Raw genomic sequence first — 13,229 nt, forward strand, 5'->3', positions numbered from 1 at the left:
ATTCTCAACTCCCGTACTGGACCGTGGGCAAACAGGAAAGTGTGAATTCAGACGAATTGTGCTTGTTTGCCGACAGTTGTAGATACGTGTCATGGCTTCTACATTACAGAATTCTTGGGGCAGTCCTGCAATATCAGCACCTGATTTAGTGAAGAGGATTGGTCTTGGCAAGCAGGAAATCATGGTCCTTGGAGAGAATCCAAAGGTGTTGTCTTAGAGTCAAGTGAAGCAGATGACGAAGGCACCACAACTCAGGGAGTCACGATCGGTAGACAAAGTAGGCGTTAGGAGTGTGATCTTGTGGAGATTGATCAATTAGTGATAATCGAAGGAACCTTTGCCCATGAACTCTGGCTGCTTACACGAGGAAGCTTGTCAGTCTTACGGTGCAATACTTCTGGCTGAGCTGTCCTCTTCCTAGGTGGTGGCAGTGATTTTGGATTTTCCAGGCTGGTGGAAAGATGGCAACAGCCTTTATTCCGCTCAACAGCACAAGGGTTTACAAGACAGAACACTGGTAGCAGGCGCATGATCACCCATGTTCTCATACAGAATCACTTCTGTGTTGTACAGCATTGCCCTACTCGCATTTTCCTTGCACATGTGTTGGTTAGACAGTCATGCCTGGTTGCTTCATCAGATAAGCAGAAGTTGAGTCTAATAGTTTCTCGGCAGAAGGTACCTGTGTGATGGGGAGAGGGTATTTACTCTGCTTTTCTCTTACCAGGTTTCAGGATCGTTGTGGATTTTAATCCTGCCAAGATGATACTGCAGTAGGACCTTCCACTGACTTTTTTATGATAGTCACGTTAGGTTCCTCCTCCAGAGGTGGAAGGCACAGCAAGAAGGTTTGGATGACTACAAATAGTTGTGGTCCCTGTACAATTTAGATGGGAGGTGGATTCATCCACAATGAACATGTTCATAAAGCTGCCATAGTTACAGCCAGGTATACAGCTTGTACTGTTTCCATTACAGGCAACACAAGCTGAAAGAATCAAAGCTGAGATCAACCAGTCAAATGAAGACAAAGTTTAACTACTGTTTGGTGCCCAATGGGGTGGGCAGGGCAGGGTTTGATTACCAGGCAGCTACTACCATTACTTTGTTAAAAACCAATATCCATTTCCAGCCTTGTTGAAGTCTTACTCCTATTTATAGGACACTGTTTTGTATTCATCAGGAACAAACTGTACATGGTTTACAACTATCTATATTTCTTATTTTACAGGTACAGAAGTTGGAATTGTTAATGAGGAAGGAAAGACCCCAGGACAACACACAATGCCCAGCCTATAGGGCATAAATAGAAGAACTATTTTCTGCAGATACACTACTAGTTAATTGCAAGAAAGAAGAAATTAGGATAGCTGGGGAGGAGTAAGCAAATTAAGTTAAAATTACAATCCTATTTACAATGAAATGTAATGATGGAACATTAAAAAGTAATGATGGAACATTAAAAGATTCTAATAAAATAACTAATATTTAATCACCTTTTAAATTACATATATAATATACTACTCTGTACTGGAGAAGTCATCCTCTTCAATGATTAAATCTCTCCCTGATGATAAGAGATAAGTTAGGGCATAATTTTAAAATCTTGCTTTGAGGATTATTTATACTCCTGTGGTTACTCATGAATCTGCTGTATCTTACTTGGTCCATTGGTTTTCAGCATATTCCACAAATCCTTCAAACTCTCTCTCCTTTAGTCATATACCTGAAAGTAAAAATTGTTGATTACTATTTTGATAATTAAATTTTAAAATACGGCTGTAAAGCTCAGCGGTGGCCCTGTGAAATCATAATGCCATAAATTAAATTTTAAAATACGGCAGTAAAGCTTATGAATTACGGGCTGTAACGCTCGGCGGTGGCCCTATGAAATCACAATGCCATAAATTAAAATTTAAAATACGGCAGTAAAGCTTATGAATTACGGGCTGTAACACTCGGCGGTGGCCCTATGAAATCACAATGCCATAAATTAAAATTTAAAATACGGCAGTAAAGCTTATGAATTACGGGCTGTAACGCTCGGCGGTGGCCCTATGAAATCACAATGCCATAAATTAAAATTTAAAATACGGCAGTAAAGCTTATGAATTACGGGCTGTATCGCTCGGCGGTGGCCCTATGAAATCACAATGCCATAAATTAAATTTTAAAATACGGCAGTAAAGCTTATGAATTACGGGCTGTATCGCTCGGCGGTGGCCCTATGAAATCATAATGCCATAAATTAAATTTTAAAATACGGCAGTAAAGCTTATGAATTACGGGCTGTAATGCTCGGCGGTGGCCCTATGAAATCATAATGCCATAAATTAAATTTTAAAATACGGCAGTAAAGCTTATGAATTACGGGCTGTAACGCTCAGCGGTGGCCCTATGAAATCATAATGCCATAAATTAAATTTTAAAATACGGCTGTAAAGCTTATGAATTACGGGCTGTAACGCTCGGCGGTGGCCCTATGAAATCATAATGCCATAAATTAAATTTTAAAATACGGCAGTAAAGCTTATGAATTACGGGCTGTATCGCTCAGCGGTGGCCCTATGAAATCATAATGCCATAAATTAAATTTTAAAATACGGCAGTAAAGCTTATGAATTACGGGCTGTAACGCTCGGCGGTGGCCCTATGAAATCATAATGCCATAAATTAAATTTTAAAATACGGCAGTAAAGCTTATGAATTACGGGCTGTATCGCTCAGCGGTGGCCCTATGAAATCATAATGCCATAAATTAAATTTTAAAATACGGCAGTAAAGCTTATGAATTACGGGCTGTAACGCTCGGCGGTGGCCCTATGAAATCATAATGCCATAAATTAAATTTTAAAATACGGCAGTAAAGCTTATGAATTACGGGCTGTATCGCTCAGCGGTGGCCCTATGAAATCATAATGCCATAAATTAAAGTTTAAAATACGGCAGTAAAGCTTATGAATTACGGGCTGTAACGCTCGGCGGTGGCCCTATGAAATCATAATGCCATAAATTAAAGTTTAAAATACGGCAGTAAAGCTTATGAATTACGGGCTGTATCGCTCAGCGGTGGCCCTATGAAATCATAATGCCATAAATTAAATTTTAAAATACGGCAGTAAAGCTTATGAATTACGGGCTGTAACGCTCGGCGGTGGCCCTATGAAATCATAATGCCATAAATTAAATTTTAAAATACGGCAGTAAAGCTTATGAATTACGGGCTGTATCGCTCAGCGGTGGCCCTATGAAATCATAATGCCATAAATTAAATTTTAAAATACGGCAGTAAAGCTTATGAATTACGGGCTGTATCGCTCGGCGGTGGCCCTATGAAATCATAATGCCATAAATTAAATTTTAAAATACGGCAGTAAAGCTTATGAATTACGGGCTGTATCGCTCGGCGGTGGCCCTATGAAATCATAATGCCATAAATTAAATTTTAAAATACGGCAGTAAAGCTTATGAATTACGGGCTGTATCGCTCGGCGGTGGCCCTATGAAATCATAATGCCATAAATTAAATTTTAAAATACGGCAGTAAAGCTTATGAATTACGGGCTGTAACGCTCGGCGGTGGCCCTATGAAATCATAATGCCATAAATTAAATTTTAAAATACGGCAGTAAAGCTTATGAATTACGGGCTGTAACGCTCGGCGGTGGCCCTATGAAATCATAATGCCATAAATTAAATTTTAAAATACGGCAGTAAAGCTTATGAATTACGGGCTGTAACGCTCGGCGGTGGCCCTATGAAATCATAATGCCATAAATTAAATTTTAAAATACGGCAGTAAAGCTTATGAATTACGGGCTGTAACGCTCGGCGGTGGCCCTATGAAATCATAATGCCATAAATTAAATTTTAAAATACGGCAGTAAAGCTTATGAATTACGGGCTGTATCGCTCGGCGGTGGCCCTATGAAATCATAATGCCATAAATTAAATTTTAAAATACGGCAGTAAAGCTTATGAATTACGGGCTGTATCGCTCGGCGGTGGCCCTATGAAATCATAATGCCATAAATTAAATTTTAAAATACGGCAGTAAAGCTTATGAATTACGGGCTGTAACGCTCGGCGGTGGCCCTATGAAATCATAATGCCATAAATTAAATTTTAAAATACGGCAGTAAAGCTTATGAATTACGGGCTGTAACGCTCGGCGGTGGCCCTATGAAATCATAATGCCATAAATTAAATTTTAAAATACGGCAGTAAAGCTTATGAATTACGGGCTGTATCGCTCGGCGGTGGCCCTATGAAATCATAATGCCATAAATTAAATTTTAAAATACGGCAGTAAAGCTTATGAATTACGGGCTGTATCGCTCGGCGGTGGCCCTATGAAATCATAATGCCATAAATTAAATTTTAAAATACGGCAGTAAAGCTTATGAATTACGGGCTGTAACGCTCGGCGGTGGCCCTATGAAATCATAATGCCATAAATTAAATTTTAAAATACGGCAGTAAAGCTTATGAATTACGGGCTGTAACGCTCGGCGGTGGCCCTATGAAATCATAATGCCATAAATTAAATTTTAAAATACGGCAGTAAAGCTTATGAATTACGGGCTGTAACGCTCGGCGGTGGCCCTATGAAATCATAATGCCATAAATTAAATTTTAAAATACGGCAGTAAAGCTTATGAATTACGGGCTGTAACGCTCGGCGGTGGCCCTATGAAATCATAATGCCATAAATTAAATTTTAAAATACGGCAGTAAAGCTTATGAATTACGGGCTGTAACGCTCGGCGGTGGCCCTATGAAATCATAATGCCATAAATTAAATTTTAAAATACGGCAGTAAAGCTTATGAATTACGGGCTGTATCGCTCGGCGGTGGCCCTATGAAATCATAAGGCCATAAATTAAATTTTAAAATACGGCAGTAAAGCTTATGAATTACGGGCTGTAACGCTCGGCGGTGGCCCTATGAAATCATAAGGCCATAAATTAAATTTTAAAATACGGCAGTAAAGCTTATGAATTACGGGCTGTAACGCTCGGCGGTGGCCCTATGAAATCATAATGCCATAATGAAACAAACAATTATTTCCAAAGTGAAGACAAAGCTAATAAAGACACTAATAAGGAAGTAAAAGCTATTAGTGGAAGGTGACTACTTTAACCACTGAATTGATATGACTGCTTTATTATCCAATTGAATCATGGTAATATAAAAATTCTAAATATCAAATTTACTGTAAAACCTAAGTTACTATACTAAACTATAACTGCCTCTCAATAAAAATAAAATATATTGCACAATATTCAAGCCCATTTATGAACAACCCAGTCCCATATGATGCATAGCTTCCAAAGGCTTTCATGGATTTTGTCACCACTAAACACTTGAAAGGTAACTTCCTTCTGCTGTCAAAAGTGTTAATAAACAGTACTGAATTATACTCTTGACAACTGATAATCAATTGGTTTAGTTAGGAAAAAAATTAGTTGACTTTAACACTAAAATTAATGATTGACTATTATGGCCAAAACTCTGTTCATGAACACAACTGATTTTAGTTAGAATGTTGTTAATTACAATTAAATTATTACTGGAAAGAAATGAAATTCAATAGTATATACATTTGGACAAGATTGCCATGCAACATTATCATATTTATATAATTACCTGAGTATATCATTCATTACTTATGTATAACCATAACACTTGGGTTTACTAAATCATATTGTGCTACCTAAAAGTTTATTATTAACTAGCATTCAATACTCTTAATGACTTCCACCACTACCAACATACACTCTATTCTAAAAGCTGAAAATGTTATTCAATGAAACTATTAGAAAATAAAACAATACACTAAGTTACCCAGAGACAAAATTATTACTTTCTTTTTCACCTCATTTTTTCATATATAAAAAAGTTTGGTCTTTATACAACGAATGCAAATGAGGTTTTAAAATACAGAAGGTCTCCTCTTCCAAGAAGCTGCTTGGAAGTCAAATTCTGTTAAACTTTAGTCTAGGATAAGCCTAACCTGAATCCCATTGCTATGCTTTCCAGCTACAAAAATCAACAAATAGGTTTCATATGAAATGGATATCAGGTTATTACAAATGTCGTTTGGCTTACTGTATTAAAACAGATTTTGACGTAGGAAAAATATTTTTGGGCGAGATAGCCATGTCGTCCTGATGGAAGGTCCTTCCGGCAACTTCCTACCGTATAATATTTCTGCGAGTGATATTACAAGAGAATTACCGTCGGGTATCACAGGGTTCTAAACCCCCAGAACAACTATCCGAAGATATTGTACATAATCAGAGACGTATACGTAGATAACCATAGACATTTGCACCCTTAACAGACTTAAGCTTGCTGTATTAAATGATAAATATTGTTATTTTCAGTTGGATTTGAATTTGTATCTCCAAATGTTTCAAGTTGAGGACCTTCTGTAATTGAACTTTATAATCTCATTTAATATGAAGAAGAAACAAAGCTAAATAAAAAAAGTATTGGCAGTTGAAAAAGTTATTTACCTTTCCTATTAAAATCTACATTTGATATTTTAAAAGCCTAATAGTTAAAGAAACCACATTCGAGCAGCAATGAAAAGATTGAACTATTGGTCATTAGATTAAAACATACTTAGATTAAAACATAGTATAAGACCAAGAATAAGTAGCAATAACTTAATAGTATAAAATATTTCTATTCATCAAATGCATAAAAATTACTGAAAATATTGTTAAGCAAAAGGCCATAAAGAGTAAACTAATCTTCTATAAGAATTGTAGATGATGACCTCATTAATGTATATAGTACCAAATTTCCTAATTTGCAGAAATCAATGTATAGAGTAGTACCAAATTTCCTAATTTGCAGAAATCAATGTATAGAGTACTACCAGATTTCCTAATTTGCAGAAATCAATGTATAGAGTAGTACCAAATTTCCTAATTTGCAGAAATCAATGTATAGAGTACTACCAAATTTCCTAATTTGCAGAAATCAATGTATAGAGTACTACCAGATTTCCTAATTTGCAGAAATTAATGTATAGAGTAGTACCAAATTTCCTAATTTGCTGAAATTAATGTATAGAGTAGTACCAAATTTCCTAATTTGCAGAAATCAATGTATAGAGTACTACCAAATTTCCTAATTTGCAGAAATTAATGTATAGAGTACTACCAGATTTCCTAATTTGCAGAAATTAATGTATAGAGTAGTACCAAATTTCCTAATTTGCTGAAATTAATGTATAGAGTAGTACCAAATTTCCTAATTTGCAGAAATTAATGTATAGAGTAGTACCAAATTTCCTAATTTGCAGAAATTAATGTATATAGTACCAAATTTCCTAATTTGCAGAAATTAATGTAGCCTATAGAGTAGTACCAAATTTCCTAATTTGCAGAAATTAATGTATAGAGTAGTACCAAATTTCCAGAAATTAATGTATAGAGTAGTACCAGATTTCCTAATTTGCAGAAATTAATGTATAGAGTAGTAACAAATTTCCAGAAATTAATGTATAGAGTACTACCAAATTTCCTAATTTGCAGAAATTTATCCACTAGAACATTTTCTACTACCCTAATTCATTTAATAATGTTGCAAATTTTAAAAGAACATCTCCATATATTCAAAGTACAGACTGTATCCACTTTACTCGAGTAAATATTAGGTTAAGAGGAAAGTGATGTACACAAAAACTATGTGGAAAATACTTACTTTAAAATCACTCTCCATATTATCCTCCATTCAATTCAGTACAGTTGCAATATTGTAGATGATCCAAATACTTTTAAGCACAATCTTGTGATGGTCTCGACAGATCTCGCTAGTTTCTGCACAATGGCGTAGAAAAGGTTTCTGTAATATTAACACAATATTTGTGTACTTTGATATATTATTCAAATTATTCTTACAAACCTCACTAAAATCATCTCTAGGAATACAGTATACAAATGTATAAAGATGACATTCAAGTAGTAAATGAATTCCCATCACAAGAAAAATAATATGCATCTAATTGTGAAAATTGTGAAATTTGAAATAAATTAGACACCAAATTTTCAAGAATTAAAAGTACCATCAGGGGTTTCCCAGGCAAGTAAACCTCAATTGAGGTTTTTAAGAATACTGTTTAGTACTAGGAAGTTTACGGTTCAGAGCTAGCGGGAAAAAAAAATCCCAAAAGAAATACGGTCGTGTACAAAATCTGTCATTCACACCAAAATTTCTACATCTAGGAAAACTGCAGCAAATTAATAAATTGGGTAAAACAACAGCCAACAGATATTTCTTGCCCTTTTAGTCTGAATCAAGTCTTGGGGTGTGATGGAATTATTCCTGAAACAGGAAAGAGAAAGCGGTACATCTGACTCTTTCAGTAGAAGTCAAGTTAACTCACTGGGCAGATAAATCTCATTCCCTTAAAAAAATAAAATGAACAGTACAGTATTCACAAAAGCACATTACCTATCAATCAAATAAAGTTCCACACTGCTAAAAAGCAGAAAAACGTATAGCAGTGTTGAGGTCAAGAGAACGTTCAGAACCTATAACTTGAAAGGGTTTCATGGTAACCAAATTCAGCTTTCCACATAGTCTACATACCTACAGGACAAGCGGACTGCATCACCTCTCCCAACCCACTTTTGGATTTGATTTACATACCAACATACACTATTCTAAAAGCTGAAAATGTTATTCAATGAAACTATTAGAAAATCAAACTATAATACACTAAGTTACCCAGAGACCGAATTACTTTCTTTTTTTACTTCATTGTTCATATATATAAAAGTTTGGTCTTTATACAATGAAAGCAAATGAGGTTTTAAAATACAGAAGGTCCTCTTCCAAGAAGCTGCTTGCAAGTCAAATTTTGTTAAACTTTGGTCTTTGGTCAAGGATAAACCTAACCTGTATCCCATGGCTATGATTTCCAGCTACAAAAATCAACAAATAGGTTTCATATGAAATGCACATCAGGTTATTACAAATGTCGTTTGGCTTACTGTATTAAAACAGATTTTGACGTAGGAAAAATATTTTGGGTGAGATAGCCATGTCGTCCTGATGGAAGGTCCTTCCGGCAACTTCCTACTGTATAACATTTCTGCGAGTGATATTACAAGAGAATTACCGTCGGGTATCACAGGGTTCTAACCCCCCAGAACGACCATCCGAAGATACTGTATATAATCAGAGATGTATACGTAGATAACCATAGACATTTGCACCCTTAACAGACTTAAGCTTACTGTATTAAATGATAAATATTGTTATTTTCAGTTGGATTTGAATTTGTATCTCCAAATGTTTCAAGTTGAGGACCTTCTGTAATTGAACTTTATAATATCATTTAATATGAAGAAGAAACAAAGCTAAATAAAAAAAGTATTGGCAGTTGAAAAAGTCTACATTTGATATTTTAAAAGCTTAATAGTTGAAGAAGCCACATGAGCAGCTATGAAAAGATTGAACTATTGGTCCTTAATTTAAAACAATAGTACAAGACCAAGAATAAGTAGCAATAACTTGATAGTATAAAAAATATTTCTATTCATCATAATGCATAAAAAACAACATTAAACATACTGATAAGCAAAAGGCCATAGAGAGGAAACAACTTCTATATGAATTTTACACAAGGACCTCAATAATGTTTACAGTATTGCCAAATTTCTTAACGCACATACTTATCCACTAGAACATTTTCTAATACCCTGTGGCCAGGGGTGCATATAAAAATTAGAATAGCGCCAACGTTACCCCTGCGTGTCGTAAGAGGCGACTAAAAGAGACGGGACGAGGGGGCTTGGAACCCCACTCTCCTGTATCTACGTCCTGTGAGACAGCAACAAAGAGATGGAGCTGGGGGAGAGTGACTACTCCCCGCACTCTAGTTTTGGGGTGTTTGAATGTGTGTGGATGTAGTACGATAGAGAGTAAAAGATGTGAAATTGGAAGTATGTTCAGGAATAGAAGGATGGATGTATTGGCCTTGTGTGAGACGAAGATAAAAGGAAAGGGTGAAGTGATGTTTGGTGAAATGTCTGGTAGTGTCTGGGATTGAAAGAGGAAGAGCGAGAGAGGGTGTGGCTTTATTGCTAAGTGAATGGATGACAGGTAAAGTAGTGGAATGGAAGGAGATATTATCTAGGTTAATGTGGGTAAGGGTTAGGTTGGGTCGGGAATGTTGGACGTTTGTCAGTGCGTATGGGCCAGGTAGTGAGAAAAGTGAAGAAGAGCGGAATGAGTTCTGGAATGAATTAACTAGGAGTGTAGAAGGACTGGGTAGAAGGAATTATGTAGTTGTCATGGGTGATTTAAATGCTAGAGTGGGCACTAGAGAGGTAGGTGTCATTGGGAAGTATGGCGTACCAGGTGAAAATGAGAGTGGTGAGAGACTGGTGGATATGTGTGTTGAGCAAGAGATGGTGATAAGTAATAGCTTTTACAAAAAGAAAGATAAAAATAAGTATACATGGGTAAGAGTGGCAAACGGAAGAGTAGTAGAAAGGGCATTAATGGATTATGTGTTGATAACTAAAAGAATGTTTGGAAGATTGAAAGACGTGCACGTGTTTAGGGGTATGGCTAACGGTATGTCTGATCATTTTTTGGTGGAAGGAAAATTAGTTGTAGCAAAAGAGTGGGGGAATAGAGTAGGTAAATGTAAAAGGGAGCTAGTGAGGGTTGAAGAGCTAATAAAACCGGGGGTAAAAAGTAAATATCAGGAAAGGTTGAAAATGACATATGACGAAGTGAAAGTAAGAGAAACTGGCAATTTAGAGGAGGAGTGGAAGTTAGTAAAAGAAAATTTTGTTGGGATTACAAGTGATGTGTGTGGCAAGAAGGTTGTTGGAGGCAGCATGAGGAAGGGCAGTGAATGGTGGAATGAAGGAGTGAAGGTAAAAGTGGAAGAGAAAAAGAGGGCTTTTGAAGAATGGCTGCAGAGTAATAGTGTAGAGAAGTATGAAAAATATAAAGAGAAAAATGTAGAAGTAAAGCGCAAGGTACGTGAGGCAAAGAGGGCAGCTGACCTGAGGTGGGGTCAGGGATTGGGTCATTCATATGAAGAGAATAAGAAGTAGTTTTGGAAAGAAGTGAAGAGAGTAAGGAAGGCTGGGTCAAGAATGATGGAAATGGGAGGTTGTTAAAAGGAGAGGAGGCAAGGAAAAGATGGGCAGAATTTTTTGAAAGTTTACTGAATGTTGAGGATAATAGGGAGGCAGATATAATTGCTGTTGCAGGTGTTGAGGTGCCAGTGATGGGAGATGAGAATGAGAGAGAGATAACAATAGATGAAGTGAGGAGAGCACTAGATGAAACGAGAGTAGGAAAAGCGTCTGGTATGGATGGTGTGAGAGCTGAGATGTTGAAGGAGGGGGGTGTGACTGTACTTGAATGGTTGGTGAGATTGTTTAATATGTGTTTTGTGTTGTCAATGGTACCAGTAGATTGGGTTTGTGCATGTATTGTACCACTATATAAGGGTAAGGGAGATGTGCATGAGTGTTGTACTTCAAGAGGTATTAGTTTGTTGAGTGTAGTTGGAAAAGTGTATGGTAGAGTAATGATTAATAGGATCAAGGATAAAACAGAGAATGCAATCTTAGAAATACAGGGTGGTTCTAGAAGAGGTAGGGGTTGTATGAATCAGATTTTTACAGTAAGGCAGATATGCGAGAAATTTTTAGCAAAAGGTAAGGAGGTGTATGTTGCGTTTATGGATCTGGAGAAAGCGTATGATAAGAGTTGATAGGGAAGCAATGTGGAATCTGGTGAGGTTATATGGAGTTGGTGGAAAGTTGTTGCAAGCAGTGAAAAGTTTCTACAAAGGTAGTAAAGCATGTGCTAGGATAGGAAATGAAGTGAGCGATTGGTTTCCGGTTAGTGGGGGCTGAGACAGGGATGTGTGATGTCGCCTTGGTTGTTTAACTTGTATGTTGATGGAGTGGTGAGAGAGGTGAATGCTCGAGTGCTTGGACGAGGATTAAAACTGGTAGACGAGAATGACCATGAATGGGAGGTAAATCAGTTGTTGTTTGCGGATGATACTGTACTGGTTGCTGACACAGAAGAGAAGCTTGGCCGATTAGTGACAGAATTTGGGTGTGTGTGTGAGAGAAGTAAGTTGAGAGTTAATGTGGGTAAGAGTAAGGTTATGAGATGTACGAGAAGGGAAGGTGGTGCAAGGTTGAATGTCATGTTGAATGGAGAGTTACTTGAGGAAGTGGATCAGTTTAAGTACTTGGGGTCTGTTGTTGCAGCAAATGGTGGAGTGGAAGCAGATGTAAGTCAGAGTGAATGAAGGTTACAAAGTGTTGGGGGCAGTTAAGGGAGTAGTAAAAAATAGAGGGTTGGGCATGAATGTAAAGAGAGTTCTATATGAGAAAGTGTTTGTACCAACTGTGATGTATGGATCGGAGTTGTGGGGAATGGAAGTGATGGAAACAGAAATTGAATGTGTTTGAGATGAAGTGTCTAAAAAGTATGGCTGGTGTATCTCGAGTAGATAGGGTTAGGAACGAAGTGGTGAGAATGAGAACGGGTGTAAGAAATGAGTTAGCAGCTAGAGTGGATATGAATGTGTTGAGGTGGTCTGGCCATGTTGAGAGAATGGAAAATGGCTGTCTGCTAAAGAAGGTGATGAATGCAAGAGTTGATGGGGGAAGTATAAGAGGAAGGCCAAGGTTTGGGTGGATGGATGGAGTGAAGAAAGCTCTGGGTGATAGGAGGATAGATGTGAGAGAGGCAAGAGAGCGTGCTAGAAATAGGAATGAATGGCGAGCGATTGTGACGCAGTTCCGGTAGGCCCTGCTGCTGCCTCCGATGCCTTAGATGACCGCAGAGGTAGCAGCAGTAGGGGATTCAGCATTATGAAGCTTCATCGGTGGTGGATAATGTGGGAGGGTGGGCTGTGGCACCTTAGCAGTACCAGCTGAACTCGGTTGAGTCCCTTGTTAGGCTGGAGGAACGTAGAGAGTAGAGGTCCCCCTTTTTTGTTTGTTTCTTTAGTTGATGTCGGCTACCCCCCAAAATTGGGGGAAGTGCCTTGGTATATGTATGTATGTATTTAATAATGTTGCAAATTTTAAAAGAACATCTCCATAAACTCAAAATACAGGCTGTATCCACTTTACTCGAGTAAATATTAGGTTAAAAGTACAGTGCTGTACACAAACAAAAGTGAGGAAAATGCTTACTTTAAAATCACCCTCCATAT

The 13,229-nt window shown here is 37.3% G+C and overlaps 2 long non-coding RNA genes across 3 annotated transcripts in view; one reads left to right on the forward strand and one right to left on the reverse strand.

Annotated features, from left to right (window-relative positions):
• The window catches only part of LOC137625735 (uncharacterized), an 18,290-nt gene extending 16,852 nt beyond the window's left edge, over nt 1–1,438 (forward strand). For both annotated transcript variants that reach the window (XR_011040892.1, XR_011040891.1), the window contains one exon: nt 1,232–1,438. This is a non-coding gene — a long non-coding RNA (uncharacterized lncRNA). The remainder of the gene's footprint in view (nt 1–1,231) is intronic.
• On the reverse strand, nt 1,436–13,229 carry LOC137625736 (uncharacterized). Its single transcript, XR_011040893.1, has 3 exons — nt 13,210–13,229; nt 7,721–7,861; nt 1,436–1,726 (listed from the first exon to the last, which is right to left on the reverse strand). It is a non-coding gene; the product is annotated as an uncharacterized lncRNA (long non-coding RNA).

The sequence above is a fragment of the Palaemon carinicauda genome, chromosome 32 (genome assembly GCF_036898095.1).
Source record: "Palaemon carinicauda isolate YSFRI2023 chromosome 32, ASM3689809v2, whole genome shotgun sequence".
Taxonomy (NCBI): Eukaryota; Metazoa; Arthropoda; class Malacostraca; order Decapoda; family Palaemonidae; genus Palaemon; species Palaemon carinicauda.